The sequence below is a fragment of the Aethalodelphis obliquidens genome, unplaced genomic scaffold (genome assembly GCF_003676395.1).
Source record: "Aethalodelphis obliquidens isolate GAN/ISIS:26980383/991018 unplaced genomic scaffold, ASM367639v1 scaffold29, whole genome shotgun sequence".
Taxonomy (NCBI): domain Eukaryota; kingdom Metazoa; phylum Chordata; class Mammalia; order Artiodactyla; family Delphinidae; genus Aethalodelphis; species Aethalodelphis obliquidens.
The window spans coordinates 11134784-11161098 of NW_020837973.1; positions in this window are offsets into that span (position 1 = coordinate 11134784).

Sequence of the window (26315 nt, forward strand, 5' to 3'; positions counted from 1 at the left end):
TTTCCATCCCCTCACTTTTAGTCTTTATGTGTCCCTAGGTCTGAAGTGGGTCTCTTGTAGACAGCATATATACGCGTCTTGTTTTTGTATACATTCAGCCAGTCTATGTCTTTTGGTTGGAGCATTTAATCCAGTTACATTTTAGGTAGTTATCGATATGTATGTTCCTATTCCCATTTTCTTAATTGTTTTTGGTTTGTTATTGTAGGTCTTTTCCTTCTCTTGTGTTTCCTGCCTAGAGAAGTTCCTTCAGCATTTGTAGTAAAGCTGTTTTGGTGGTGCTGAATTCTCTTAGCTTTTGCTTTTCTGTAAACATTTTAATTTCTCCATTGAATCTGAATGGGATCCTTCCTGGGTAAAGTAATCTTGATTGTAGATTTTTCCCTTTCATCCCTTTAAGTATGTCTTGCCATTCCCTTCTGCCTTGCAGTTTTCTGATGAAAGATCACCTGTTAACCTTATGGGGATTCCCTTGTATGTTATTTCTTGTTTTTCCCTTGTTGCTTTTATTTTTTCTTTGCATTTAATTTTTGATAGTTTGATTACTATGTGTCTTGGCATGTTTCTCCTCAGATTTATTCTGTATGGGACTCTCTGCACTTCCTGGACATGGTTGACTATTTCCTTTCCCATATTAGGGAAGTTTTCAAATATAATCTCTTCAAATATTTTCTCAGTCCCTTTCTTTTTCTCTTTTTCTTCTGGGACCCCTATAATTTGAATTTTGGTACATTTAATGTTTTCCCAGTGGTCTCTGACACAGTCCTCAATTCTTTTCATTCTTTATTCTTTATTCTGCTCTGCAGTAGTTATTTCCACTATTTTACCTTCCAGGTCACTTATCCATTCTTCTGCCTCAGTTATTCCACTATTGATTCCTTCTAGAGAATTTTTAATTTCATTTATTGTGTTGTTCATCATTGTTTGCTCTTTACTTCTTCTAGGTACTTGTTAAATGTTTCTTGTATTTTCTCCATTCTGTTTCCAAGAGTTTGGATCATCTTTACTATAATTACTCTGAATTCTTTTTCAGTTAGACTGCCTATTTTCTCCTCATTTGTTTGGTCTGGTGGGTTTTTACCTTGCTCCTTCATCTTCTGTGTGTTTCTCTGTCTTCTCATTTTGCTTAACTTAGTGTGTTTGGGGTCTCCTTTTCGCAGGCTGCAAGCTCGTAGTTCCCGTTGTTCTTGGTGTCTGTCCCCAGTGGCTATGGTTGCTTCAGTGTGTTGTGTAGGCTTCCTGGTGGAGGGGTCTGGTGCCTGTGTTCTGGTGGATGAGGCTGGATCTTGTATTTCTGGTCATCTGGACTCAGTCTGGTGGTGTGTTTTGGGATGTCTGTGACCTTATTACGATTTTAGGTAGCCTCTCTGCTAATGGGTGGGGTTGTGTTCCTGTCTTGCTAGTTGTTTGGCATAGATTGTACAGCACTGTAGCTTGCTGGCTGTTGAGTGTAGCTGGGTCTTAGCATTGAGATGGAGATCTCTGGGAGAGCTTTTGCCATTTGATACTACATGGAGCTGAGACATCTCTGGTGGACCAATATCCTGAACTCAGCTCTCCCACCTCAGAGGCACAGTCCTGACACCTGGCCAGAGCACCAAGACCCTGTCAGCCACACGGCTCAGAAGAAAAGGGAGAAAAAAAAGAAAGAAAGAAAGAAAAAAATAAAAATAAGTAAAATAAATAAAGTTACTAAAATAAAAAATAAATTATTAAAAATAAAATAATTAAAAAGTAATAAAAATAAGAAAGAAAGAAGAGAGCAACCAAACCAAAAAACATATCTGCCAATGATAACAAGCATTAAAAACTATACAAAAACAAAAAACAGGACAAACAGAACCCTAGGACAAATGGTAAAAGCAAAGCTATATAGTCAAAATCACACAAAGAAGCTTACACATGCACACTCACAAAAAGAAATAAAGAGAAAAAAAAATATATATATATATAGAAGGAAGACAGCAACTAAATCAATAAACAAATCTTCCAATGATAATAAACTCTAAATACTAAACTAAGATAAACTTAAGACCAGAAACAAATTAGATGCAGAGAGCAAACCCCAAGTCTACAGTTGCTCCCAAAGTCCACTGCCTCAATTTTGGCATGATTCATTGTCTATTCAGGTATTCCACAGATGCAGGGTACATCAAGTTGATTGTGGAGATTTAATCTGCTGCTCCTGAGGCTGCTGGGAGAGATTTCCCTTTCTCTTTTTTGTTCACACAGCTCCTGGGACTCAGCTTTGGATTTGGTCCTGCCTCTGTGTGTAGGTTGCCTGAAGCCATCTGTTCTTTGCTCAGACAGGACGGGGTTAAAGGAGCGGCTGATTCAAGGGTTTGGCTCACTCAGGCCTTGGGGAGGGAGGGGTACGGAATGCGGGGCGAGCCTGAGGTGGCAGAGGGCAGCATGACGTTGCACCAGCCTGAGGCGCGCCGTGTGTTCTCCCTGGGAAGTTGTCCCTGGATCATGGGAGCCTGGCAGTGGCGGGCTGCACAGGCTCCCGGGAGGGGAGGTGTGGACAGTGACCTGTTCTCGCACACAGGCTTCTTGGTGGCTGCAGCAGCAGCCTTAAAGTGTCATGCCCGTCCTGGGGTCCGTGCTGATAGCCACGGCTCGCGCCCGTCTCTGGAGCTCTTTTAGGCAGTGCTCTGAATCCTCTCTCCTCGCACACCCAGAAACAATGGTCTCTTGCCTCTTAGGCAGGTCCAGACATTTTCCTGGCCTCCCTCCTGGCTAGCTGTGGCACACTAGCCCCTTCAGGCTGTGTTCACGCAGCCAATCCCAGTCCTCTCACTGGGGTCTGACCTTCGAAGCCTGAGCCTCAGCTCCCAGCCCCCAGCTGCCCCGGTGGGTGAGCAGACAAGCTTCTCGGGCTGGTGAGTCCTGGTCGGCAGGGACCCTTTGTGCAGGCATCTCCCAGCTTTGCCTTCTGCACCCCTGTTGCTGTGCTCTCCTCCGTGGCTCTGAGGCTTCCCCCCCTGCCCACCCACCATCCCTGCCAGTAAGGGGCTTCCTAGTGTGTGGAAACTTTTCCTCCCTCACAGCTCCCTCCCAGAGGTGCAGGTCCTGTCCCTATTCTTCTGTCTCATTTTTATTTTGCCCTAGCCAGGTACGTGGGAGGTTTCTTGTCTTTTGGGAGGTCTGAGGTCTTCTGCCAGCGTTCAGTAGGTGTTCTGTAGGAGCTGTTCCATGTGTAGATGTATTTCTGATGTATTTGTGGGGAGGAAGGTGATCTCCACTTCTTACACCTCTGCCATCTTGAAGGTCTCTCCCAAATATTATATCTTGAATGCCATTGAATCAATCATTATGCGGTGGCCCAGGCATTTGCCAGGTTTGAGGCATTTCACCAAATTTCTTGATAACTGGAAATACACAACTTTGTGTCCAACTCAATCTGATTCTTCGGTGCATGAGTCAGTGTTTATTGATATACTCAAGATCAAGACTGAGGAGGAACATGTCAGACTTGAAGCAAACTCCTCCATTTAAGTCTATAAACAACAGTGAGGCACATAAGGAAGGTCAGAAAGCTGAAGCTCAGGAAATAAGAAGAATGAGTAAAAGGCTGGGACGAGAATACACCGATGTTCAATAGCAACATACACACACATCTTTGCTTTTCTGTGCCTCAAGCTACATGTCTACAAAATTAGAGATGTAGAGGTGTTGGACTGAGATCCCAGCCAGTCAAATGTTGGAGGCTTTCAGCATTTAGAGAATGGGAGAGGGTCAAAATAAAAAATGCATGTACTGGGCTTCCCTGGTGGCACAGTGATTGAGAATCCACCTGCCAATGCCGGGGACACGGGTTCAACCCCTGGTCTGGGAAGATCCCACCTGCCACAGAACAACTAAGCCTATGAGCCACCACTACTGAGCCAGCATGGTGCAACTACTGAAGCCCGCGTTCCTAGAGCCCGTGCTCCACAGCAAGAGAAGCCACCACAATGAGAAGCCTGCACACCTCAACAAAGATTAGCCCCCACTTGCCACAATTAGAGAAAACCACGCAGCAATGACAACTCAACACAGCCAAAAATAAATAAATAAAATAAATAAATTTATAAAATTTTTGTTAAAAATTTTATAAATTTTTTATAAAAAATTTATAAATTTTTTATTTAAAAAAATTGCAGATACTTTTCTGATTATGACCCAATACCTGGATTGCCTATGATAGCATATTTGTTAAAGCCAGGCCCCTTAGGATCAGGCAGACCTGTGTTCAAATCCTGACTCTGTTATTCTATTACTGATTTTGGACAAGTTACCAGCATCTCTCAGCTGCAAGTTCCTCATCATGAGGATGATAATAGTCCATGCATGCTTCGTAGTAAATATCTTTTTAATATGAAATTACATAATACACTTAAGTCCTTGTAAATATGTGTGCAATAATATTAAATATTATCATTATTGTATTATTATTTTTGTTATGCCCCTTTTTTAATAATATTGATGTGAAGATGGCACTCAATTGGAATTAGGTCTTGTTAGGCACCATTTTATAAAGAATTTTGTTTACCCTTGGTTTCAACTTACTGGTTCAAAAGACAATGATTTCACCCAGTTCAGATCGTCTCATAAATAAGACACAGAGCAATTATTCTATTGTAGGGCTTATAAAGACAGGAAGGTATTAGTCTAAAATGAACTCATTCTATAGAATTCAATATATATAAGGATCTAACCATCTATGCAATTGATTTAAACAGAGACATGTAGGTAGACACATGTACATACAACACACAGGATCACAGGAACTATAGCTAATGGGCACATGATGATGCAGAGTGGTTCTGAAACTAATCAGCAATACTTCCCAATTATTTTATTAGAAAGTCCTTGATCATGAAAGGAGAGGTAGAGGCTCTGTCCTTCTGATGTTGGTTTCTGCATCGTCCTCTGACTCATTACCACAGCCAGCATTAAAATGTCTATGTGAGTCACCCTACTTAACGCAGAATCAGTCACTTCAAAAATGAGCAATTGCACACTAACTGCAGGGAATCAGAGGTCCCCTGAGCTTATCCTGCACACACATCTTTGGAGTCCTTCTCTGGCTCTAGATAATTCTCTGTTTTCTCTTTCGTGTGTATGGGCAGCACTGTCATGGGCGTGGGGCATCACTCTCCATCAATGTGCATTCAGGCTGTGGATTTGTTGTTAACAAAGCCTACTATAAAAACTCCTAGAAAAAAATATCTACTACGTTTTTTTGCTGGCTTTAGACATGAAAAAGGATAACTTTGAACCTGGGAAGTATTAGCACATTACTCATGTAACCTTTGCTTCATGGCGTTCCACCTCTTTCAGAGTCACCCTCTCTCACTAGGAGCAGGGACTTGGTTTAAAGATTATCCTTCGGCAGTCAAAGCAGGGGTTTTATTCTGTATCTTTTCTGTGACCAATTACACATCAATTATTATGTATCTCTTTGTGTCAATCTGTAGTTTATGCCTGCTTTCCTTTAAATAAAAATTTTGTTCTAAAGTTTAATGGTGAGATTCAAGGTACCACTTTCCATTTAGTGCCTTCAAAGAATTAAGCAAGTGATAGGTGAGCTGTGTTGTCCTGCCATGACGAAATTAAAACAGTGATTATCCATAACTGTCCTTTCAGCCTGACCCGACCTGAACACAGTGGCCTGAAATAGTCTGCAAGCTTGTTTGATTTACAGTAAATTACACCTATTGTTTCCCTTCAATATACTCATCTAGACCACTGCAAGGCACCCACTCATTTTTGCTGAGCTGCATTAGACACTGTCAATGTCTCCAGATTAGACTAAAATAGCTAGAATCCAGTTGGAATGGCAGTCTATAGTTCTGTTATTCTCTACTCGAAAGAGTATATGCAAATCCATTTATTACCACACTGATCTTACCTCTTGTTTTAGATTTCCATTGCTGCTCTAACAAATTATCACAAACTTTGTAGTTTAAAACAACACAGATTTTTTAATTTTTTTTTTACAGTTCTGCAAATCAGAAGTCTGAAACAGGTCTCACTGGGCTAACATCAAGGCATTGATAGGGTGCATCCTTTCTAAAAGCTCTGGAGGAATCTTTTTCCTTGACTTTTCTATCACATCCCTTGGCTCATGACCCCTCTCCATTTTCAAAGCCAGTAATAGTGGGTTGAGTCCCTCTCAAGTCTATGTGTCTCTAGTTCATCTCCTCTCTCTTCCCCTTTTAAGGCCCTCCGTGATCACATCGGACTAACACAAATAATCCAGGATAATATCCCTATTTTAAGGTCAGCTGATTAGCAAACAATTCTATCTGCAATCTTAATTTCCCTATGTCTTGTAATCTAATATATTCATAGGTTCTGGGGATTCAAATGTGAACATCTTTGGGGGAGGGATCATTGCCCACCATATCTTTTTATGTGTGTCATTAATTATTTTAAAAGTTTAAGTAGTTTTGATACCCCAGTTCTAGGGAGAAGCAAACACAAAGAGTTTTATCTAAAATGAATAAACTGTTTCAAAAAACAGTGCAGGGAAGCCTGGATCCCTTTATAATTGCCTTTGGATAGAAGTGATTTATAGAGATGAAGTCAAGTCATAATTTCATTTCCTAGTGGATTCAACCAGCTGATTGTTCTCTCCCTATAGGAATATGAAGTATCAAGTTATCATAATTTTTTGAAAATGTTTTTGCAAAGGAACTTTGCAAAGTTTTAATAATCGCAGTTTTATAAGTTGCACTAAAGTGACAGTCATTTTTCTTAAGAAAGTAACAGTAAGTTTGAGTGTGACTTCTCTGAGAACAATAGCTTGTCAAAGCTTATTCCTATCCTTTTTTGAGGAAAAAATTTAAAACACTTTACTGAGTATTGAGTTTTCAGGGAGACAGTAAGACCCTACTTTGAAAGGTAGAGTTTGAGTGAGGGTCTCCCAATACAGAAGAAAAACTTTTAAAGTACTCTAAAATTAGCATAGTCCAACTGAATGATAGTACATATTACAGCATTAAACCTATCGGCAAAGACTGAGGTTTCTAGAAAGAAGCATGAAGTATATAACATGTAAAAGTCTACATTTACTGGGAAACTTTAATTTTGAAAATAAAAAGGAAATTGCAAATGATATTAAAATATCAAGGACTGGAAGTCTAATTCAGACCATAAGCACATGAAATTTAAATTTGACACTGCTAATCATTCTTTGTACGTATGTATAACATGTTGTCATAGAAGCTTCATGGTTTGAAGAGAAGTTGAGAAGATTTGAAATTAAACAAATACTTGCTCATTTACCAACTTCCACCCTGAAGGCGTATAGGCTGGCTAATGAATTTGTGCTCAGCGGTTTGACATTTATCAAGATCCTGAAAGGAAAACCCTCTCTCTCATTATGATCTTGTTCTACAATTCGAAACACACACAGGAACCATTGTCCTGATATCAGTTGGAATATTTTTTACTTTAAAGTAAAACCTTCAGAAGGGTAGGTAGCATATCTAGAAAAAAAAAATGTTTGTACTCTCTTCCTACTCATAATGTATGAAGTGACAGGACCCTTCTCGCTTCCTCCCCAGCAGCTACTTCATCCATGCTTGATATCTGCCCAAAACTAATCTATCTCTTTGATCAAGTAGAGTCCTCTAGGGAGTACCCTTTGTAACACAAAATATTCCTGAGGTTGTATGACACAATCATAAGATAAATGAAAATAAGAATAATAAATTAATAATAACTAAAATTTGCTGAATGGCTATCATTTAACTGGCACTGTGTTAACATAGTAATCTTGTCCTTAGATCTTCCCTATTTTCTCTGAGACAGGTTTCATTAAGGCTCTTGGCTGCAAACAAAAGAAATCAATCTGACTGGTTTTTGTTTTGTTTTGTTCTCTTTGGCCCGAGAGGCATGTGGGATCTTAGTTCCCCGTGCCCCCTGCAGTGGAAGCGTAGAGTCTTAACCACTGGACCACCAGGGAAGTCCCACAATCTGATTGCTTCAGGTAGGAAAGCAATGTTCATAGAAACCACCCTAGGGAGAGCACAACTGAAAATGCTGGGTAAAACTTAAAATATAAATATATATTTTTAAAATATTAATGAGCTGGTTGGAAATAACAATACAGAACAAATTCATAGGTAATTGATCATAAGTATTCACTGTTCATGACAGGGTTTATGGTGATCTATAGTGACTTAAATATTGTTTATGAAGGGACATAGGGAAAGAAAAGGAAGTGAAAGAAGGAAGGAAGGGAGGGAAAGAGAGAGAGAGGAAGAGAGGAAGGAAGGAAGGAGGAAAAGGATTGGAAAACACTTATTGGCCACTGAAATGTGTCTTCATAACAAACCCAAACCAATCTACAGATTAATTTGTCTGTAGACAAGTTATTAGAATAAATAAGATTTTAATGAGGCTCTGTAAAATGACATATTACCTTGGAAACAAATGGTGCTGGGAAAACTGGATATCCATATGCAAAAGAATGAAGTTGAACCTTTATCTTACACCATATACAAAAAATTAACTAAAATGAATCAAAAAAACCTTAACTTAAAAGCTAAAACTATAAAACTCTTAGAAGAAGACTTTCGGGGGAAATCCTTGTGACTTTAGATTTGCAGCAATTTCATGGATATGACACCAAAAGCACAGGCAACAACAACAACAGCAACAAAACTAGGTAAATTGAATTACATCAAAGTTAAAAATTTTTACACATCAAGGAACACAATCAACAGAGTGCAAAAGCAACCCATGGAATGGGAGAAAATATTTGCAAATTATATATCTCATAAGGGATTAATATCCAGAATATATAAACAACTCTTAAAATTCAACAACAAAAAACAAACCTGATTATATAATGTACAGGGGACTTACAAAGACATTTCTCCAAAGATAGACAAATAGTCAATAAACACATAAAAAGATGCTCAATGTCATTATTTATTAGAGAAATGTAAAGCAAAATTATAATGAGTTACAACTTCACATCCCCTGGCATGGCTGTACTATTTTAAAAACTGTGAGGACGTGGAGAAATTAGAACATGTGCCTTGCTGGTGGGAATATAAAATGGTGCAGCTTCTGTGGGAAAAAGTTTGGTGGTTCCTCAGCAAGTTAAATGTAGAACTACTATATGACCCAGAAGTTTCCACTCCTAGGTATATCCAAAATAATTGAAAGCAGGGTCTTGGTCAATGTTCATAGTGACATTATTCATAGAAGTCAAAGGATGGAAACAACCAAGTGTCCATCAACAGACCATTTGATAAACAAAATATGGATAGACTATATATATATATATATATATATATATATATATATATATCCCACATTTTATTTAATTATATATGTATTTATTTAAATTTATGATAAATTTAATTATATGTATAATGAAATTATATATATGAGTCTTTTTTTAACATCTTTATTGGAATATAATTGCTTTACAATGGTGTGTTAGTTTCTGCTTTAAAATAAGGTGAATCAGCTATCCACATACATATATCCCCATATCTCCTCCCTTTTGCATTTCCCTCCCACCCATCTTCCCTATTCCACCCCTCTAGGTGGTCACAAAGCACTGAGCTGATCTCCCTGTGCAATGAGGCTGCTTCCCACTAGCTATCTATTTTACATTTGGTAGTATATATAAGTCCATGCCACTCTCTCACTTCATCCCAGATTACCCTTCCCCCTCTCCGAGTCTTATTCAACCATTAGAAGGAAGGAAATTTTGCCTATTCTAGGTACCTCATATAAGGCTATAAATGGAATCCTATAATATTTGTCCTTCTTTGTATGGCTAATTTCACTTAGCGTAATGTTTTCAAGGCAGGGTAGAAGCCTAAGAACAAAGGAGGTTTGGGGTTTTGCTTTTCTTTGTCTTTAGTGGGGAATCATCTTTTCATTATAGCTGAAGACCTGTGGCTCTAAGGAGACACATCTACTCCCACAATCACATCTTAAGCCCCTCTCTCTTTACAAACTGGCGCCCATACATGGAGGGCAAGGAGAGACTGAAGAAAAAGGCAAGTTGCTCCAGCCTGTTAAGTGGCAGGTTTAACAAGAAAGGTAACTTACATAGGAAGTTTGCCTTGGGTTGCTGCAAGAAGAGTCAATCTCCACACCTGCCACCAGAATCTTAAAAGTTTATATAGAGACCTTCACTGGGTTCAGGCACATAGACTATCCAGATGGTCTCTCAAGGCTGCAGCCTTGAAAATGGCTCCCACTGTAAGAACCATGGGCAGAACATACATTCTAAGGACGGGGTAGGGGGTGAGAAGCCTTGATTGCCCAAATTCAGCTCTTGGGTCAACGGGCAATCACATCTGCTCGATGACGTCCTCCAAAATACACAAACACACACACGCACATTTTTTTTTGTTTTGGTTGCTTGTCTTTGTTTTCTACAACAATAGAGACATGTCTTCGGGATATTATTATGTGAAAACATTGGTTTCTAATTTACAACTCTTTTTTACATGTAAACACTTTAAGTGTTACTAATTATAGAAAATAAAATCATTTTCACTATGTATTATGCAATGTTGTATATATAGATATACATATATGTGCATATATAGGTATATATACACATATATATGTGTGCATGTTATCAGCACGTATTGGGCCCAGAGTGATTAATGGTAGCTTCTAGATGAGTGTCACCTTGTTGATGGTAAGGATGTCACCTTGTGAACATTGTGAAGCTGTACAAATTGTGTTCTCCTCAGCATAAACATATACATGAGAGGTCTGGTCCTAGCAAAGAAGATGCAGAAGGAGCCACCCTTGAGTGAGGGAGCGGCAGCAACCCACAGCCTCAGCCATGGAGGGAAGCCAAAGGCTTGCACAGAAACCAGTTGTTAAAGGCTCATGAAACTCAAACTGTACTCCAGGCAAATTCATACGCCAAGATTAATACTCGGTGAAAAGAGACCCAAATCATGATACCTGCACCTTAGTGCAGACCAGGTATCACGATATAGCAATATTAAAGACCACCCCGAAAAGCCCCCCCATCCATTGTTATCCCCAGAAAGAACCTGGACCATGTCCTCAGAAGGGACTGCATAGCTTTTTTATTCCATTCTACATAAACATGGTGATAAAGGGCATGTGGTTCAATTATGGAGTGAGGACAGCATTGCACATCGCTTGAGCAAAGCCTCTTGAAGTGGATTTATTATATTTAATTAGACTCAGAAGTACTAAATGGGCCTTTCAGATGAGTATCAATTTACCATCTTTCCACTTAGACTCTGCAGTAACTAACCTCTTTCAGTCATATAAAATGACAGCAGCTGAAACCAAAGCTCATTCTTATTTATGACAATTTCAGAAAGAAAAACTGCACAATATTAAAACTATAGAAACGAATAAATTCTATTTGAAGCTAATGTCACTGAAAATATTTTCAAAATGAATGAGAATATCAATACTTTTAAATATGTTCTTAAAAAGTAATGTAACAACCATTTAAAGCAAGTACATTTATTTTACACTTCTCATTAAAATTTAATTTATTAAAAACTAAAATGCTAGGGAGGTAATTTTATATACACATATACATATATTCTAAACTGAAATTTACCTACAAGCACTGTGTAAGACTTTGTATCATGTTGAGAGGATTCTAGAAGAATTCATTTAGGTTAAACTATGTCTTCAGTTAATATACTTTCTATAAATTACAAAAATAATTATAACAAAACTTAAGATCACCACAACCCTCTGAGTCTTCATGTCCCCACTCCTACAAATGTGTACATTTCATTAAATGTAAGTTTTACATAAAAACTGAAATGCAGTATGGCTCTGTCTTTTTGAAAATACAAAGCTCGGGTGTGTTCCTCATGAATATATCTGATTTTCCCTGATTTGGTGAAGAGGCAATGGAGAATCCTCACCCTACGCATGTTTCTAATTATTATCAGCAGGCCTCAAGGTGTGCAGCTGAGGAACTCACAGAACAGAGGAGGGAAACGTGGTTACATTGATTTGTCGCAGTGAGCATTCTAGCTCACCTGTGCTACTCACCTGTGCCTAGCTGAGTCCTCTTTTGATCTCTACAAAGTGAAGATGCTTACTACCTGCTAAAGCATTTTGGCTTTCCTGAAATGAAGAGTCAGGTAAAGATTTCAGCCAGTGTCTTATTCATATGTTTCCAGAAAAGCTATCAGGTTAAGTCCTGGGTGGGTGAGTGAATCTAGGTAAGCGTGAATAGACAAAGTTTGGATATCTCATTCCTTCCTAGCAGAGAAGAGCGGACTGGGTTTTATAATTTTGAAAAGGCATCACTACTAAGAGTATCTTTTACACTATTGTGAAATATATGCCGAAAGAGGAAGCATTTACAAGAGGGTAAAGCAAGAAGACAAAGGAGGTCGACAGGCATAGTTAGAACAGCAAGTATGGGAGGCAACTGAGAAGGAGACAAGAAATACAGTCACGGAACCTTAGGCTGAGGTGCCACTTCCTTCTGCTGTGTTCTGATCAGCAGTGAGGTCTGTCATAAGCATGTGTTACCAGCAGGAGTGACATTTTGAATGACTGACGTTTACATTTAAAGTAGACTCCTCTGACTCCCTCTATTATCTTTGATAGGAAGTACATTTGATATCACTGTCTTTAAGAGAAGAAATAGTGAACTTACTCAGAATTGCCAGCAAGAGATTCTCCCTTGGAAGTGCATCTGTCATGGGCACACCATGGAGAAAAATACTGAGAATTTCTATTTTGGAGGACATATGCCCTGGGGTTCCCAGAGACTTCTTAGTTTTTCTGTTGTATAACCCCATAGAATGAAGGCATGTAGACCTCTACACACATTACCTGGCTATGTCAGCCTCTGTACAAACATATATTGCATCCAGATAATCATATGCATCTCCCAATAACCCACCAAAATGTTTTATATTCAGTTTTGGGTATGGGGATGGGGCCATGGGAAGAGAGAATTAAGATATCTAAGGAGAGAGAAATGTAGAGTAAAAAGAGGGGATCTTAAGGTGAGCCAAAGTCAGGCTGAACAGCCTGAAATGAATGAACAACAAAGACAGCACATGAGCCTATTTGTGTAAGGCTCCATTAAGCTCATATTATGCTATGAAGCCATGCACTGTGAGATACTAGGTTAAAGCAAAACTGAAGATATCTCTCCTTAGAACTTGCAGAGGTGGGGTAGAATCAGAAGACGGGAAAGAAAAGATCAAAGTAAAGATCAAGTCTGCCTCATCCAGGGGTTTTACATCCTTGGGGAAGCAAAACTCCATTACAGTTACATGGAGAAAGTGAATCTTTAGAAATACCTTTGTGAAAGCCTATGTAAGCGGGATGACAGATTATAGGTAGAGCAATTTTTCAGGAAAAAGAGAGTGGCAGGGCTGGGAAAGAAAGTAGAGTGCAATTAAAAAGGTGAGGACTGCAGGGGAAGGATGCAAACCAAGCAATGAGAATCTCAAAACTGGCTCATTGTCTCATGGAGTTGTTAATGACTTAGTGGGTTACCTATGTTTGACACATCCATTGTATAGGAGACAACGGGAGAGAGCAGTAATTAATCAAAGTAAATTGTAACTGAATGCTACAATTTAAGGCCCAGGGGCACCTGGGACATATTTAAGCATAGAGAATCCTTCCAGTTCCGAAGTTCCAGGCAGACAATTACCACCCCCCATTATACTTTCTGTCATCTTCTCTTTCAACTGTTTCTGGTTTTTTGTTCTCATCACAGATCCACTGTCTCCCTATTCTTTCTGATTCCTCTCTTCCTTACCTTTTCTATCAGTCAATCTCTCTCAAGGAATCTTAAGTTTTAGCAGATATTCCCTTAGAGCAATTTTCTACATCAAATTTTGGAGTTAGATGACAGAGAGAAGAGAATCCCTAATAACACCATAGTGACTCACTGCTCAGTCCTAAGATGCTTTACTTGGAGAGTAGGCACTTTTGTCATCATTGAAAGATCTCCAGAAAAGGTTACATTTTGATTTATTCCAAGAGGAATAGTACTCTGGCACTGACTCATGATGGAAAGCTCTACCTATCTATCAGACACGGAGCTCGGCAAAATGAGAGATCAAAGGAAAAGGAGGTCAGGTTGCTGGATCAGAAAGGATTCTTCGATGTAAATACTAGGATCCCCTCACATTAGTTTAAGCAGAAAGAAAGTTACTGAACAATGTTGGTAGCACGCAAGACTTTCCAGCAGGGTCAAGAAACACATCTGGAGGCTTATACAGCTACTTAAATGCCCAAGTCACACTGACTGACTGGTTGTCGTCAATATCATAGGTACTTGAACTAGCATTGCTAATACTGAGCAGGGGATTCTCCTAGCAGGACCTCTCCAGTTGCTGCCTTGAAAAGGTAGATATCTCCACCACATGGGTTCCTCCTTCTTCAGCTCACTTTCTGCTGAAATAAAATTTTGGTCAGATGCTTCTAAATGATGGAGCCAATGTCATGTGCTAAGCCCCAACTGCAAAGGAAATGGGAAAGTGAGTTCCTAGCTCCTATCTTGAAGACATGGAACCCATAAGCTGGAAAATTTTCACATAGGAGAGACATTCAAGTAGTGCTACGCATCTAAAAACATATGCTAAATGTCCGCTAAAGTAAGAAAGGCTTAAATAAATACTGCAAGACCCTATAAACGCTTTCACAAAATATTAAAATGTGAATCAACTATCTGTGTATATCGTTGCTCTCTAGTTGGTTTCTCTGATGATGCCCTATGCCTATATTTGATAATGTGTGCAAAATTTCTAACATCTAGTGACAACCAAAATGGTCATCTCAGAACTCCAGCTTATCTTTTAAAACTGTAGCTAGACTTAGAGACCCTCTGAATCAGTTACTTCATTTGATACATGTGTGGAGACTGAATACATTAGCAAAGATGACCCAAATAATCAGTTACAAAACTAGAACTGGGATGATGCAATTATGCTGCTGAACGTGACCTTCACATTTGCTTTTCCCGTGTGCTTGCTGAATCAGTCTGACTACTGGTGTTAGTGCAAGTTTGTGTGCCCGATACATAGTGAGGCCAAACCGATATGTTGGAGTTTGGAGCAGAGAAAGGTTTATTGCAGGGCCATGCAAGGAGACGTGTGGCTCATGCTCTAAAGTACCCCCTGAGCTCCCCAAGAGTTTCAGCAAAGCATTTTTAAAAGCCAGGTGAGGGAGGGAGATGGTCTCAGGGTATGTGATCAGCTCATGCACAATTCTCTGATTGGCTGTTGGTGAGGTAACAGGGTGGTGTCACAGGGGTTAACATTATCAATCCTTGGGATCCAGGAGGCCTGGGGCTGTGAGCTCATGGTCATCAAATAGTTCATGTCTTCCATTTGGTGGGGGATTTTCACATCTGTAAAACACCTCAGGAAATGTGCATCAGGTACTGTTATGTAGGTACTTCAGAGAGGAGCTAAAGCAGAGGATATGGGGGAAGGCCTGTCCTCAGAAGGCCCCATATGTTCCTGCTCAGTTAAACTGGATTCTATTTCCATTTTCATCAGCTCTATAATCCCTGAATTCCCTATTACTTAGATGAAATCCTGCTCAACTTGTTTTTAGCTACACCATTTGCCTCTTGCGCAACCAGTTCTTTCTCTAACCAAGTTTGGTTTGTGGACCCCAAATTTTCCACACGCTTGTAGGCTTGCGAACTTTGGCTTATGCTGTTTGCACTCTCTAGAATATCCTTCCAGATTTTCTGATTGAAAATAATCTAGTTCTTCAAAGGTAAGTCAAGTATAACCCTAAATATATTCCAACACGCCAGACCTAGGCATAACAATGGTTTACTAAATGTGTGTGTATTACATTATATCTCCATGATTTATTTACACATATGCCCCTTTCAACAATGTTTCAGCAGCATTGCCTTATTCATCTTTAAATCCCAAAATAATTCAAATTTGTTTTATCCGTAGAACCTCATTAAATGTTTGATGACTGAATGATTCAATCCTTACATCCATCTTACATGTGAAACACCTTCAAAATAAGACTCTGGCCATATAACTACATAAATATTAAAATATTAAATATTTTGTGAATGTGAGTTTGAAAACATCTTATTTTTACTAACTCATATGTCAAGAGGTGTTAGAACAGGATTTCAGTATACCTAATTTTCAGGGGTACTTTAATTTGGGGTTCATTTTTAAACCTTGCCAATAGCATTGGTTAAGAAATTAAAATATAGTTGATTATGTAAATTTTAATTCTCTTAAGACTGTCTTTCAGTTCATTTTTTGAATAAAGCTAGTACCTATCCAAAACTCTTATCATGGAAAACCATATAGGCATTTGAAAACTGCGGTTTTGTATCCATATCATGAATGAAAGAAAAAATGAGTTAGAGATGCAAGGCTTGGATAAATCTTAATTGGAGAGTTTACTGGGTCAACTTTCCCATTCCAGTCTGATTCAATAATCATATTGCAAAATAAAAGAGATTGAATTTCCCAGGACCAAATTAAGATTGTAAAGAAAATTACTGATATGTTCCTAATGTAGGGCTCTCAAAATGTGTTTAAATAACATTATTTCATAAAGCAATGATATATCAACTGTTGGGTATTAAACTTTGATGTATAAAAGTTTAGAAACATCACTGTCCTGAAGCCCTGTATTCCTATAATGAATTTCTGCCATCACCTCTACTTTCTGCAGAATTTAGAGAATAAGTAAACATCTTCAGAGTGTAACCCATTCCTATTAGACGGAAATCTTTGAAGCCTTGGCAGGATTTCACCTTGATGCCTTTAACTCAAAAGCTGATTATAAGAGATTTCAATGGAGCTAGATATTAAATTAATGACTGCATTCATCACACCAAAGGGCTTTTTACAATTAAGCAGAATTCAAGACTGGCTGGATTTTTTTAAGAGTACTCTTATTCCATCTTTCAAGGTAAGTCTTGTGTTTGCAAACCTTGTTAAGCTTTACTACTTTTCTAATATGAGAAGGGAAGCAACAGGTAAAGGATAAAATGCAAATCTGAACAAAAGTCAGTTGGCTCAGTTTATACACTGAGGAACAGAAAGTTATTCCTGTGCTTCTGATTTAATTTAGACAAAAATAGAAGCATATAAAGGGGAAGGAGAAGACCTGGAATCTTTAAAGATCAAAGAGTCTAACATTTAAAAATAGGCACTTGAACTAGCATTGCTAATACTGAGCAGGGGATTTCTCTAGCAGGACCTCTCCAGTTGCTGCCTTGAAAAGATAGATATCCCCATCACATGGGTTCCTCCTTCTTCAGCTCACTTTCTGCTGAAACAAAATTTTGGTCAGATGCTTCTAAATGATGGAGCCAATGTCATGTGCTAAGCTCCAGCTGCAAAGGAAATGGGAAAGTGAGTTATATTAGTTATATATCAATAGTTACATTAGTTCACTACAGCTAACAGAACATCACAAACTAGGTGGCTTAAACAACAGAAATATATTGTCTTGTATTTCTGGAGGCCAGAAGGCTGAGATCAAGGTGTTCTAGGGCTGTTTCTTTCTGAGCACTGTGAGGGAGGTATCTGTCAAGTCTTCACTCTTTGGCTTGTAGATAGCCATCTTCCATCTGTTACTCTTCACCACATTTTCCCTCTGTGCATGCCTGTCTCTGTGTGAAATTTCCCTTTTTTATAAGGGCACCAATCATATAGAATGAAGATCCACCCTAATGATATCATTTTAACTTGAGCTCCTCTGTAAAGACTCTATTTCCAGATAAGGTCACATTCAGAGGTACTGAGGGTTAGGACTCAAACATATCTATTTTGGAGGTACACAATTCAATGCTTAATAATAGTTGCATGTGATAAGCACTTTGTCTACAAAGCTCTTCAACTTGAACTTTGCATTGTTTCTACACAATGAGAGCATAGTGTTGTCTCCTAGTCTCTCTTCCTACTGTTACAATCTTAGTGAAAACTCAAGCTCTCACACTGGTTACTACAGTAGTGTCTTATTTAATGTTCTTCCTTGATCATTGTATTTCCTCCAACTCACTCTACAAAATACTGCAACACAAATCCTCTTAATATTTAAACCCGGTAATGCCTTTTTCCTAATAAAAGCAAAATAAAATGATAAAAACACTCATGGCTCTGTATTGCTTATAATATAAAGTATAGATGTCCACATTCCTTTATGATATTAAAGCATTTGAGTGATGCAACACCAACTAACTTTTGACCTTATCTTTTTCTTTGTCCTCATATCTATCTCCAGCTCTATTCAGTTCTATATCCTGCTGTAATGGTCAGGCCACGTTAGGTTATGTTGCAGTAACAAACATATCTCCTCCCCCCAAAATCTCAGTGGATTAAATCAAATAAACTTTATTTATTTTTCTCACTTCATGTCCCCTGTGGATTTGTTAAGAGAGTCTGCTGATCATAATCAATCAGGAAACCAGGTCAACAGAGCAGTCACCATGGCAAACATCATTAAGAAAGAATGTGGAGAATCATGCAATTGCCCTTAAAGTTTCACTTGTCCATCACATGAGCATACCCACCTTCTGCAGGGTGCAGAATCCTACATGTGCAGGAAAAGCTGGAGCATTTATAATCAGAATTAATGACTTTTCCATCAGCCTAATTGAATTTCTTGCTTGGTTGTTGATTAAACATTTCCCTCCTTTGAAATGCCTGCTTTCTCCATACAAACCTCAAAACCTACCCATGAAGATACCTGTCAAGTATTATCTCCCCCACAGAATTTCTCGTTGAACTGCCTCCAATCTTATGTTAACTTCCCTTCTCCAAAGTCCTTGGTAATCAGAACCTCTCATAACACTCAGCACAAATTATCTAATGTTATAGTTATTTGAGTAATTTTATTTTCCCAACAAAACTACTTGCACTGGAGGCAGAATAAAGTATCATTCATTGCAAAATTCATGGGACAAAAAACAAGTGTCATGCAACTTGCGTGCTGAACACTCTTTAAGTGTTAGATGGTAGAGGCTACCTTTATCATTGGATAGTAGCAATAAGATTATTTTTATTTCATTTTTTTCTGCTTTCCTAAATTTCTAAACTTTGTAGAAATATAGTTTTTCTCATTATAAGAATGCAATAACAAAAATTGCTCTTTAAAGTTGCATACAGGACTTCCCTGGTGGTGCAGTGGTTAAGAATCTGCCTGCCAATGCAGGAGACACGGGTTCGAGTCCTGGTCCAGGAAGATCCCACATGCTGCAGAGCAACTAAGCCCATGCGCCACAACTACTGAGCCTGCACTCTAGAGCCCACAAGCCACAACTACTGAACCTGTGTGCCACAACTACTGAAGCCCACGAGCCTAGAGCCTGTGCTCCGCAACAAGAGAAGCCACTGCAATGAGGAGCCCGTGCACCGCAACGAAGAGTAGACCCTGCTCGATGCAAACAGAGAAAGCCCGCGTACAGCAACAAAGACCCAACGCAGCCAATAAATAAATAAATAAATAAATAAAGTTGCATACAAGTGAGCAGAAGCAAAGCAAAAATGCCATTTTGAATAAAGCTTATTTTTCATAAGGAACTGAGAAATCTGAGAAGATATAGCACAATGAACTATGTTGGCCATCCTCTTGATGCAGTTCTCACCTGAACTCACATCGTTTGATATTCACATCCTTAAGTTATATAGTGTATATTTGAATAGTTCCTTAAAATACAGTTAGAGCTAGTTATGCCTATTTTAAGTATTCACCATAGACATATTGTGGTCTCAATGATGTCACTCAATTATTTTCATCAATTGTAAAATATGCTTTTTTAATATTCTAACTCCTTTGACAGCTGGATGTGTCTTATGGTCAGTTTCTTCCAGTTGCTACTGGCTATGCAACAGCTGACGTTGTCTGTAAATGATTAAACTTGGTCAGAGTGGTTCAGTTGTCAACTTAATTCAGTACTGTTCATTTTTGGTAATACCTGTATGATTTTTACATTCATTTAAAATGCACTCTAAAAAATTACATTGTGATTCAGCATTGAATCATGAGTTTACTACTTAAGCTGAAAGGCACAGAAGCAGAATAGTAGGGCGTACATTCTGTGAAAATGAAACTGATCATTGGAGGAATGACCACAATTCCATATTTTCTTTTTGTAAGTTTATTTTTTCAGTTTTATTGAGATATAATTAAAATATAAAATTCTATAAGCTTAAAATATACAACACAATGACTTCATATATGTATACATTACAAAATTATTACAATAAGCTTAGTTAACCTCCATCAACTCACATAATATTTTTTCCTTGTGATGAGAACTTTTAAGATTTACTCTCTTATTTCACACCTAATCTCCCAATGCATCTCACCCTCTCCGTCTCCCCGTGTCCACACATCCGTTCTCTACATCTGCATCTCTATTCCTGCCCTGCAAATAGGTTCATCAGTACCATTTTTCTAGATTCCACAGATATGCCATGTGTAAAGTAGATGGCTAGTGGGAACCTGCAGTACAGCACTGGCAGCTCAGCTCGGTGCTCTGTGATGACCTAGATTGGTGGGATGGGGGGGGTGGGAGGGAGGTCCATGAGGGAGGGGATACATGTATACATATAGCTGATTCACTTTGTTGTACAGCAGAAACTAACACAACATGGTAAAGCAACTATACTCCAATAAAAATACATAAAACCTAAAAAAGAAAAAAAGATCTACTCTCTTAGCAACCTTCAAATATATGAAACAATATTATTAGCTATAGTCATCATGCTGTACATTACATCTCCAGGACTTATTCATCTTATGAAGTTTGTGCCTTTTGACCACCTTCACCTGTTTCGCCCACCCCTCCATCCCTTGCCTTTGGTAAACAGAGATCTCGTCTCTGTTTCTATGAATTCGGTCTTCTTAGATATCACACATATAATTTAAATCATGCAGTATTTATCTTTCTCTGTCTGACTTATTTCAGTTAGCATAATGCCCTCAAGATCCACCAACAGTGTTACAATTGGCAAGATTTTCTTATTTTAAAAAGCTGAATAGTATTGCATCAAATATATCTATATAGATCATAACTTCTTTATCTATTCATCCATCATTGAACCCTTAGGTTGTTCCCATGTCTTGGTTATTGTAAATAATGCTTCAATGAACATGGGGGTAAAAATATCTTTTCAGGATAGTGAGTTTTTTCATTGGGATATATGCTTATAGATATTGTCTTGCAAAAAAAGAAAAAAAAAGAGCTTTATTGAATCTAAGGGAGGACAGAATCCATAGAAAGAAAAAGCTTTGTTTTTGTACATAAGGACTGCCCAGCACACTCCAAGCAGTGCAACTGAAGGCAAGATAAATGTCAGGTTATACCCCTAGAAAGGATCAAAAGAGATTTCAAACTAATGAGAGGCTGGTGTAAACAGTTAACAATTAAGTGTTAAAAAACTCTTACAAAAAGCATAAATGTCTTGATGAGAAGGTATGATTGTGTCATAGTTTATTTGGAAGTGTTTTTTTTTTTTTCTTTCTAAGTGAAAATAAAACAAACTCACTCTTACAATTCATGGCAGCTCAGATTGAATGAAATACAGTAACAGCCAACAGCTAAGGAGATATTTGAAGACTAATAGCCCTTTTTCTATTACTCTTGGTGGATGAGAAGTGTTCCAGGGCAGTATTCAGCATGCTGGATTCACCACAGTGTCTCAAATTCAGCACAGTGAATTCTCCACAAAGGCTTCCTCTCCCTACTTCTGTCTCCGCTCTCTCTAATTTCTTGCTGGCCCTTTTTGGAGCATCTACTGTGAGTCCCAGTTATGAGCATTCAGAAATCTACTTACCCTGACTTCCAGGTCACAGGCTACACCTAGTTGTGCTCAGGGCTACCAAATATTGACTTGCAAATGTAAAACTGCCATCTCTGTTCAAGGGTCAGGATTCTCTGGGTGCTTCCAATAAAAATGGAATAAATATTTTTAAGTGACTGCATGATACTTTTCATCAAAAAAGGATTAATTTTCAACTGACAGTCTAAATTTTGACAATTCACCAAATTTTAGAGAGTTTTATGGTTTCTCTTTCGTTTCCTCCATGATTAATTAAATGAAACTTACTTAGAGCATGGGGATTTTAGTCTTTCATGTAGCTTCACAGCACCAACAAAAAAGTTGCAATTCATGGGCACTGATTGCCAAGAAATATGCCTATCCCCTGAAAAAAAGAAGTGTTGCAGTTTCTAATTTTTCCTTATCTTGTTTCCAGGCTTGTCTTACAAAGTACACACAGATGTTAAAATTACTGGGCTGGAAGAAGTGAGAGGTGGAAAATCCTACATACTCTATGTGCACCCTGCCTGAGGATCAAGGGAGAGAATTTGCTTAGCAATCAAATGCTTGGCTGTAGAACAAGCTTTGGAGCTATCATAGCATCACACTGGAGATCAAATGTTTAGCTTAATAACTAGACCTGCAGCCTCAACCTGAATATTTTCTGCACCAAAACTTAATCCGCATTCAGTGCACTCAAACTACTCATCCTGCAAACATTTACTTTTGACACAAAATCCTGAAAAGTAGAAGTGCAGCAATCTCTCCAATACACATTCCACAAACAGAAAGGTATCAGAGGGAGGAAGGTATTAGAAATACCTTTCCTCATAGTGATCGAAGTGTCAAAACACCGAGGAGGTGAATTTTATGTTGAATGAAAGTCAAAGAACGCAGTCATCCAAAAGAGAAAACACAAACTGCTGATGCTGATTTTTATGCTGATGAAATTAAATACTCAGATCAAGTAAATACACATTTACTTTCTCTATTTGAATAGCCTCTGCTCTCTATCAATACCTTTCATCCCCCAATTTGAAGAGAGTCTTTCCAGAAATGGGCACTTGAAAAATTCTAAAAATAAATCAAACTCCAAAAAGCATTAAAGAGAAAGATGATATTGTAGGAAAATGAGAAAAGAACAAAATTTTATAGAATCCTTGTTAAACATTTGTATTATTTCCCCCAATTTTCTGCCTGAGCAGCACCATTTCCTCTGCTCCTTGTCACCAGCCACAGTTTTTCTCCTCAGAAGCAACCCACCATTCTTCTCATGTCTTCAAATTGCTAAGAATACTGACTGTGGTTCTATACAGTTATGGGCAATAATCCCAAATGCTTCTGCAGCTACAATATTTGTTAATATTAACATAAATAATAAATAATATAAATAATAACTATACCATAATAATATGAATAACAACATAACAAAAATAACATAAAAAATAAACATTTAAAAATAACCTTAAAAAAAAAAAGATTGTGTGAGGCAAAAGATGTCTGCCTCATTCCAGCCCTACTACTTACTAGTGTATGATCTCAAGCAATCTATTTAACTTCTCTGAGGATATTTCTTCATCTTTCAAGTCAGCATGATCATACATGCTTCATGGAGTTGCAGGGAGAATTATATTATTATAAAATATTTAACAAACTAGCACATAACACACATGTTCAATTTAAAAATATATAGTTAAAACACCTCCATTCTTTATTCAGTTTTACATGTAAGGTGTCTTTTCAGCTAAGACTTCTTGAAAAGCCTATCCTAGACTCGCCTCCTTAGATGTGTCTATGAAATGCACAATTAAGTTCTCTATTTACAAACATCCACTATCTGCTTTGGCAGAATCAGACCACAACAAAGGCAAAGGAGGGGGTAAGAGAGAAAAAACGTTGGTCCATCTTAAAAACCTGGTAGAGAGTGGCTTTCTGCCCCTTTCCAGATTCTGATAAACTACTCCAAGATCCAACACCTCAGAAATGGAAGGAGTCTGTTCAGTTTGGACACAACTTAGTTCTACCTGTGTCAGGGGCCCAGAATGAAGCAGACATTTGAAAAACTGTTCAGGTGATACTGATGTATTGTCACCCTTGAGAACACCTGACTCAAATGAAGAGTTGGACACATGCAGAATTATTGTAGCTGATAATGACGATGCTACAATAGAATATAAAGCAGAACACAGAGGAGAGAAGGGATTCCGCTGAGAGCATCCACAAAAGCTTCAAAGAGGAGATGACATTTGGGCTGAATTTCCGGATGTGACCAGCAACAAGATACACCCAAGCAAGAAGTTCGGACTGAATAAATTTACCATTAAAGAAAAAAAAAAAAAAGTCTGCCTGGGTATGAGACCTTGGTGTTTAGAATAACATTATCAGTTTATTTTTGCCTTGATGTAATTTTCAAAGATATTAAGAAGACATTAAAGCATTGGCCTCAGGCAAAATGTAAACTCCTTTCCCAGACACCTGGCAAAAAAAAAAAAAGATCATTACCACTTATAGCTCTTCATAGAATACTTCTGTTTGAGCTGTAATGGTTTTGATACTTACTATTGCAAAAAATGAATATTCTTGAATGCAATTAGGTCAATATATTACAGTCTTCCAGAAAAGCTATAAATTAAGTTAAAAACTAAATTCAGAAATTCTTCATTGGAATGTAAATAGGTATACATTAGGGACTTCCAATTCATGTAAACAATTTGTTCCCCAATAAATTCCTTTCTGGAAGAGGAATGATTACAATGGAGCATATACTTCTCAAAATGCATTGAGCTGGTGCAGTACCTTCATGGTATGTGCAATGTTTTTCAATAAACAGAGATGTTACTGAAAGGACATAGTGGTAAATGCTTTACTGGTTTTATGTATCTAAATGTATACCTGTATCTAAATCTATACCTATATATCTATAGCTAGCTAGCTATATATATTTTTATATATATATATATATATCAACAATATGGGCTGTTTTCAACTTTAGGCTGAATAATATGTAAATAAACTCAAACCACTCATCCAAATTGTCTATTTTCTCAGTAATAATATGGTTTTATGGTATCTGTATAGTCTTTTTTATTGATAATAAACTACACAATTCATCAGACATTACAGTACCCCTCACCTATTTTAATTATTAATGTCACCAGCCTTATGATCAAACTTAAGCCCTTAGAATAAGCCAAGGGTGCACATAGAAATGATATTAGCACCACAGTCAAGAAGGACAATGGGGGAGGAGAAAAAACTATGGAGCAATGGAAAATTTGCAAGAAGATATACTTCAAAACTTTACTTCCTGTGAATGGCTATAAGCAAAAAGACAGATAATAACAGGTGTTGGTGATAATGTGGAAAAACTGGAAAACTTCTAGATCGCCAGTGGGAATGTAAAATGGGCAGCTTCTTTGAAAGCTATTTGAGAGTTCCTCAGAAAGTTAAACAGTTACTATGTAACCCAACAATTTTCCTTCTAAATATATGTTATGGGCTGAATTATGTCCCCTCAAAATTCATATGTTGATGTCTTAACTCTCAGTATCTCAGGATGTAATCACTTTGGAGATAAGGTCTTTATAGAGGTAATTAAGTCAAAATGAGGTCTTTATGGCAGGCTCTAATCCAATATGACTGGTGTCCTTATAAGAATAGGAGATTGGGACACAGATAACACACAGAGTGAGGGATGACCATGTGAGGACACAGTAAGAAGGTATAATCTGCAAGACAAGGAGAGAGGTCTCAGAAGAAACTGAACCTGCCCACACCTTGATCTTGAACTTCTAGCCTCCAGAACTGTGAGAAAATACATTTCTGGTGTTTAAGCCACCCAGTCTATGGTATTTTGTTATGGCATCCCTAGCAAACTAATATAGTATATATCCAAGATAAATGAAAACATACGTCCACACAAAAATGTGTTCATGAATTTCAAAGCATCATTATTCATAATAGCAAAAAGGCAGAAACAACCCAAAAATCCAGAAACAGCACAATTATCTATCAACTGAAGAAAGGATAAACAATATTGTATATCAATCCAATGGAATATTATTCAGATATAAAAATGAATGAGATACTGACATATGCTGAAACATGGGAAAATTGTGTTAAATGAAAAAAGCCAGACATCAAACAGAAGATGACATACTATATGGTCCCATTACATGAAGTCTCAAGAATGGGCAAATCTAGAGAAACAGAAAGTGGATTGGTGGTTGTTAGGGGCTAGGGAAGAGAGGAATGGAGAGCAGCTCCTAATGGGTATAAGGTTTATTTTGATTAAATGCTCTAAAATTAGATAGTGGTGATAGTTGCACAACTTTGTGATATACTAAATCCACTGAAATAGCATGTGCGTTTTAAAAGGGTCAATTTTAGGTTTATGAATTATATATCAATAAAGTTACAAAATAACAAAAGGAGAAGTAAAGCAGAAAGGTCCTTGCTTCTCAATACTTTAACCAGAAAGAAGATGGTCATTTCAAAAGAGCTAAAGGAAAGGAAAAAATCACCCGCTCTAACATTTGG